At 35.3% G+C, this 7,231-nt stretch overlaps 1 long non-coding RNA gene across 4 annotated transcripts; it reads right to left on the reverse strand.

Annotated features, from left to right (window-relative positions):
- Positions 1–424: 424 nt before the first annotated feature.
- Positions 425–4,692, reverse strand: LOC142610031 (uncharacterized). Of its 4 annotated transcripts, XR_012839739.1 has the most exons (6): positions 3,952–4,692; positions 3,581–3,838; positions 3,385–3,444; positions 3,186–3,294; positions 1,443–1,533; positions 425–792 (listed from the first exon to the last, which is right to left on the reverse strand). It is a non-coding gene; the product is annotated as an uncharacterized LOC142610031 (long non-coding RNA). The 4 variants fall into 4 exon arrangements; XR_012839738.1 differs by having other exon boundaries at positions 3,385–3,838; positions 4,486–4,692; XR_012839740.1 differs by having other exon boundaries at positions 3,385–3,838; positions 4,409–4,692.
- Positions 4,693–7,231: the final 2,539 nt, after the last annotated feature.

Consider the following 7,231-nt stretch of genomic DNA (forward strand, 5'->3'; position numbering starts at 1 on the left):
ATGTCTAGTTTTAATTACCATCTAAGAGTCTTTTTACTTGTAGAAGATAAAATAAATATGTTTACAATGTATTGCCTCCATTCGTGTACAATGTATTTGCTTTTCTTGTAAAATAGAATTTTCTAGTTCACCAAGAAAACAAAAAAAAAAAAAAAAAAACTAAATGAAATTTGATTTGCTAAGTGGTAAGGCAATTGGGTTTTGGTGGCAACTAAACATAAGGGTAGTAATCTACATGTAGAAGTAGTAAGCTTCATTCATGCCAAATGGTAAATTATTAGCTTAGGTTTCTATACATATTAGTATATATATACCTAAATTAAACATTTGAAAAAAAAATAATAATAATAATCCAAGGTCTTAGAGTTGAGCCAAAATTGTTTCTTTCAATAGCTACTACTACACTTAGCTAGAAAACATACACTTCATGTTTGGCATGTCATGATTTTTTATATATGCATAGGAATAGTAAACTTATACATAAGTGTATTCAAATGCGTTAACATACAAATTAAAGCACACCCCCTCCCAAGAAAGAATCCCTAAACAAATGAGGCTGCAAGGTTGCAAGAGTAACATTGGAAGCATGACCATAAGTTGGAGATACAACAAAAGTGAAATGTTGAATTATCATGGCTAAGACAATTTTGGCCTCAACCATAGCTAGAATTTTAGCTTCGCCCCATATCTCTATGTCATGATGGACAACAATCAAGGCTAAATGAAACTTTGTGTTAGCATGAATGTCAAAGTTCCCTAGCATAACCTTCTTACATTGATTATCATGCTCACCTGTTAAAAAATTTCATAGTAATTCGCATGTGAATTGCTAAGAATTAATACTTCACACAACGATAGATGAGCTAATAACTTTTAAAAATTACGTGAATTATATTTCTTTGATTATTCTAGAAATGAATATTAATCCACAAATATCTACTATTCTGGTATTAAATAGATGCATTTATTTTATTTATTAATTATATATTCTTTTTTGTTCTTTTGGGTAATGGACCATGCATTTTATTATTGTTACTTTTATTTGTTTGTAGTTCTCTTTCCCTTTTTTTTTCCAGTAAAGGCTAACTTCTTCAAAAGCCATATGGGCAAGGCTAAATGGAGCTAAATGGTTAAACTTGTTGTACACAAACTGTTTTACATAGTTTTACACACCCCAAACAACAACTGGAAGTTACAATTCTGGTTGCTTTTGAAGATGTGTGTAAAACCAAGTAGAATGGTTTACACACACACACACATATATATATGTGTGTGTGTATATAAACTCACATATATAACTGAAGTACCGAACCCAAAAAAAAAAAAACAAAAACAAAAACAACGAACAAACAATAGCCAAAAAACATGCAACTCCTATGCACATTATTTTAAAATATTACAGGTTAGCAAGAAGTTAAACTTACAATATCAAGGTCACTTACTTTCTCAACAACTAGAAGTCCATTGTCACCAAAAATGTGAACCACTTCTTCTCGTGCTCTGCTTTATCATTGCCATTCCTGATGTAGTCAACTACAACAAAAGTTGGTTTTTTTCGAGAGTCAAAACCCTTCAAAAAGCATAAAAAGTCCTCAAAAAAGACTATTTTGATTTTTGAAGCTCTGGATGACTTAATGATCTTTGAAACAAATACCATCAGAAAAAATAATTTTGACACCTACAAGACCCTCAAAAAAGAAATTTCAACAGCCTACTTGACCCTTCAAACAATTGCTTTATGTGGATTGACAACCCTTGAAAATTTAAAAATAAATAAAAGAATAATAACCTTTTTTGAGGGCTTTCCAACCCTCAAAATAAGGTTTTTTTATTATTTTTTATTTAAAAACAAAACGTGCATGTAGGCTCTAGAGAACCACATGTGAAAAAATCTATATATGCCAAAATACAAATCTCTTTCAACGTGTACTACAACCGCACATACATCAAAAGCTGAACTGGCTAAGGACACCCTATCTTGCCTAATACCACAACAGAAAATTCTATCCACATAATCTCACATAATTAGAATTAACCCAATACTATAATTTAAAGCTTAGGCAAAAGGAAACCTTTCATCATCTGAATCTGCAGATGTAATACTTACATCAGGTATAGGGTGAGCAGATTAAAGCAATGCAATCCATATATTTGGCACAAAGCATGCAATTAGACCAATCATTCACATTCACCAAAATAGCTTTCAAGTATGGCATTATGGCATCATAATACTGTTTGAATTGCTCCTGTTGTAACAGCAATACCTATTAAATTGATGCGTTCTAAAATAAAATTGAGGATACTTGTATCATGGCCATGGGTAGCTAAAGTACAACAACTGATGCTAAAGCTATTAAAGCACCCTCTTACACCATTTGCTTCCCATTCTGGAATTTTACAAATAACACAAAAGATATAGCTCAAAGAAAATAAGAAGTCTCATAAGAAAAAGGTAAAAGCATAGTGTATATCACCACAACATGATAGAATAAGCTTATCAATTTTAATCCTTAGAAAGGTCTTTAAGTACACACCAACACATGATGCTAGATTAAATAAGCTACAGGATTTGTGGGTGAGCCCCTGCATACAAAAACAAACAAACCCTGCTTTCTTTGACACCAGAGTTAAGAAAAAAGAGCTTCTCATTAATTCACACCTGCAAGTCTTACTCTTTACCATTTCTCTATCCCACAGTTCTGTCATTTTCTCAATTATCCCTTCAACTTTCTAAATTAACACCTTAAAAAGCCTTTAATTTACTAAAAAATAGTACTTGTATTCTTCTAAGAACTGACACCTTAAATTATTATTAAAGTGTAGTCTTCATGATTATTATAATGCAATGCAGTATCTAATATACACAACAGAAGTGGACGAACATGATATAACTTGTGAGATTCCATTAATTAAAATTATCCCTTAAAATATAAAAATAAAATAATTAAAATTCACCTCTCCAATCAATTTTCCCAGAAACCACATAGATAGTTCCAGGTTTGCATAAAAGTCCATCACACAACACTACTAAAAAATGACATCCAAAATTGATATTGCATACAAAATTCATACAATCACAGGAAGCATGATATGCTAATTAACATATGACTGTAAATTCATCATTTTATAAATATAGAACGCAGTAAGAGATGAACAAAATAATATCAGTTATTTTCTCTACTTACCTCCCAAAAAAATTCAACTTGTGACTTGCATTACCCTCAAAAGATTTAAAAAACAAAATGCGCACAGCAACAAATGAATTTGTGAGAGTTTGTACACGTCCAAAGAAACCTGTTGAAATACCAGTCATGTTAGGACCTTAAGGGCCTCGAAAGCACCTCACTTAAAGAAGACATTTTCTGCCATGTTAGTAATACTTACATCTCTTTCAATTTTGAAAGTTTTCCAAACATATCACTCAACCGGTTATTCAGCGGATTGCTACCAAGATTTCAGCACCCATCAACAACAAAAAATGAGAAACAGTACTGCTAAAATAACTAGAATAATGAACATTATATCCCTCATACTAGAATAATGAAGAAACATATTCTTACACTTCTGCAGCAGTCTATACCTCATATATGCTCTCTTTGAACGTTTAATATTATGGCAGAAAGCCCTTTCTAGGGTAAGGTTTCTTGCTGACAGATTGTTTTCAAGAGGATTTTATCTAATACATAACACAACCATGAGATATATATATATATATATATATATATATATATATAAGGATGGCTTGCAATAGGAGTAGCATCTGAATACTTGTAAGTTACAGGATGCCATCCACGGCGTTCATGGTCTTCGGAGATATCATAATAGCAAAATTTCATACCTGAAGACAGAAAGACAGTAAGTAGCTGCAAACAAGTTCCATTAAAAGCAAGAAACCATCATCAATTTAAACAAGACAAATGTACAAGTTCCACTAAAAGTCTAAAGTCCCACCTCCTTGGACCTGCAACATTTAACAGTCCAACTCCAACTAAAGAGAACTTGCGTAGTGATTATGATTGACCATTCTGAGATGATACAAGTAAAGGAAACCAATCCGACCTTGTAATCTAATAGTTTCCTTAATCTAGTATTAAAACCAATTGTTAAACCTATCAGTATCAAATATGTAATAGAAATCGAAATTGCAAATACCAAACCCTAGAAATTAAAGTCTAGAAGAACTAAAACAGAGGATTGGAACTCTTGGGGGATTTGTTGGAAAAATAAATTATTAAACCCATTCAGTACCAAACACGCGATAGAGATCGAAATTGCAAACACCAGAACCGAGAAATTGAAGTCTAGAAACGAATTAGATCAAAGAAATTGAAGAGCTAAAACGGAGGATTAGAAATGCTAAAAATTTAGAGCTCTGTTTGGAAAGGGTAATAGTTTGATCGATTTTCACCTGATAAAGTATTGGTGAAGCGAAAAGTGAAATTTTCAATTTTTTTTCTCTGAAATCAAACAGAGAAAGAGAGAGACCTGTAATTGGACAATGGGGCGGCGGAGAGGGCTCGTGGTCGGAGATGAGATCGTCGACCACCGCGCCTCAACCCGTCGGAGAAGAGAGATGAGCTCCGATTTTGAGTTTTGTGTGAGAGAGTTTTCTGCGTGTGAACTGTGAACGAAAATGGTTTTCGTTTTTGTATTTTAATTTCGAGGTTTGAAAATTTTGGGGATATCTTTTATCAAGGTTGTGACAGAGTTGCCTAGAAAAGTGTTTAAACTCTGAAGGGAAAATTCACGCGGTAGAGTTAAATTTTTTTTTTTTTTTTTTTTCTAAAGCTTATGTCAGGTTTTATAAGGTTTATTTTGAGGGTTTTACCGTTTTAGTAATTGTTTTCCCACATTTAAGAGAACCCTCAAACAAAGTGAGTCGACAAGGTTAAGATTTTTGAGCAAATTTTGCGTATTCGATTTGATCTTCAATTATCATTTTAAAACATATTAGAATTCACTAAATAAAAAAATAAAATAAAAAAACATATAATTTAACACAGTTTGAGAATACCAAAATACATAAACCTTACATGTTACATTCTTGTTCCTGTTTAACTGGTGGTTAAGTGAAATCAGTGAAAAGCCTTTTCCTTGTATGCTGGTCTGGTTGTCATGACTGGACTGGAGAGACCACAATTGAATATTTCTTGTATAATGTTACTTAATAGTTCATTTTATATGTAAAATGCTTCTTTTTGCTAAATGCCATGATTTTATTAGTTTATTATACAGGTATATGTTTGAATGTGATACGTGTTTCTTTATGGCAACCAAAAAGGGGAAAAAAATAGTTATGTAAAATATGTAATACCTTATCCGTCAACTTAAATAGTGATGAATTATATAATGAGACCGTTTTTTCTCTCTAGGTTTCCTACGGAACAATGGAGGTGAAAAAAGAGTTGCCTCCTGGCAAATATTTCTCTCTAATTCGGCGGTGGAAAAATGTCCCAGGCATCTCAACCATTGTGGCCATCATGGATGAGATTGCAACAAAGTGCACAAGTTTACGGTTGTCGGAAAAAGAAGAAAGCGAGGTGAACTTGATACCACCAATGATGGAAACAGGACACGTTCTAGTGGGAAAATTTTGTACGAAATGCCGAGTAAGCCTAGAATCGGTGGCGTGAGTGCTGAAGTCGGTGTGGCAGACTGAGAAGAACTTCGAGGTCTGCGATATGGGCGAGAATAAGGTCTTTCTCCAATTTAAGGAAGAGAAAGATCTTGACAGAGTCCTTCTACTAAGCCCCTGGGCGTTTAACAAGTACCTAGTGATCCTCCATAAACTCGAAACGGGCGAAGCTGTAAACAAAGTCCAGTTTCACAAGGCGTTGTTTTGGGTTCAGATTCATAGGCTTCCCACCATGAGCAAAACCAAGGACATTGGTATACGTATAGGGAGCATACTGGGTAAGGTCGAAAAGGTAGACGTGGACAAGAAAGGATTTTATTTGGGGGGGGGTACTTTCGCATCTGAATAACGATAAACATCACTCAACCATTGTGTCAGGGAAGCATGGTTCGCATTAGAGGAGCAACACCGAGGTGGGTGAATTTTAAATACAAACGGCTACCCATCTTTTGCTACTGGTGTGGGAAGGTTGATCACGATGAACGCGACTGCACTTGGTGGCTACGGAGCAAAGAATCTCTACGCGCGAAAGATAAACAGTTCGGGGCTTGGTTGCGTGCATCACCGAATCGTCTTGAACGACCACAGCTAGTTCTTACATTGAAGCAGATTGGTGAAGGAAAAGTAGGTCCAACCGGTGGGGATGATTTCAGCGAGGGTGATGCATAAACCGCCCATACGACAGAACTAAGAGTGGCTGACCAGGGTCAGGCACAAGTGAGGGATGTCGTGGGCCCCACTAAGACTGAAACAGCAAGTCCATCTATCATGCACCCACATAGGGAGGAGAAAATCCCAAGGAATTCGCTGATTTCAAACTTCGAAGAAAAGCTGAGAGAAATTGATGCCGTAATATCAAATACTGCTACGAATCTATAAGAGTTACCATTCCCAAATCATACACTAGATTTTGAGGAAAACTAGGAGAGGTTCTTGGAGTTTCCAAAATTAAATGAAAAGGAGGATAAGCTAGAGAAGTCAATGAATTGTCGAGTTGGGCCTACGTCTAAAGTAGACAAGGTATTTATGGACTTGGACACTGCCTTACCCACTCTAAATAATGTTTCTATGGGCCAGGCTTTAAGTCAAGTCCTAGTCCTTTTCTCTATAGGACCTCATAATCTAAGCACACCATGTGAGACAAAAATGAAGAAGTTAAGGAGCCTGGTTTAGAAAAAGAATAAAAAGGATAGTAACATAACGGGGAAGGAGAATGCATGAAAGGGGGCCCGGGTTATGAACAAAAGGGATGAGGAGTCCACTGATAAGGTGATGAAGTCCGAAGACAACGAAGTAGGGCTGAAGCAAAAGATACGTGTTCCTCTAGAGGAGATTCCGATGGGAGAGGAAGTGGGGAAAAAACAGAAAATAGAGAGAGAAGTTCTAACACTTAGTAAAATAATGGCAACACAACTTGGATCAGTGGTGGCTGCTGGACAGCCCCGTCGAGAGCAATAAGTGCTATCTGTTGGAATTGTCAGGGGCTTGGGAACCCCTACACAGTTAAAGCTTTTTAAAAGGTGGTTTTGGAGGAAGATCCCACTTTGGTCTTTATCATTGAGATTAAGTTTGTAGTGTTAGAAATGGAAGCTATCA

The sequence above is a fragment of the Castanea sativa genome, chromosome 9 (assembly GCF_040712315.1).
Source record: "Castanea sativa cultivar Marrone di Chiusa Pesio chromosome 9, ASM4071231v1".
NCBI classification, from domain to species: Eukaryota; Viridiplantae; Streptophyta; class Magnoliopsida; order Fagales; family Fagaceae; genus Castanea; species Castanea sativa.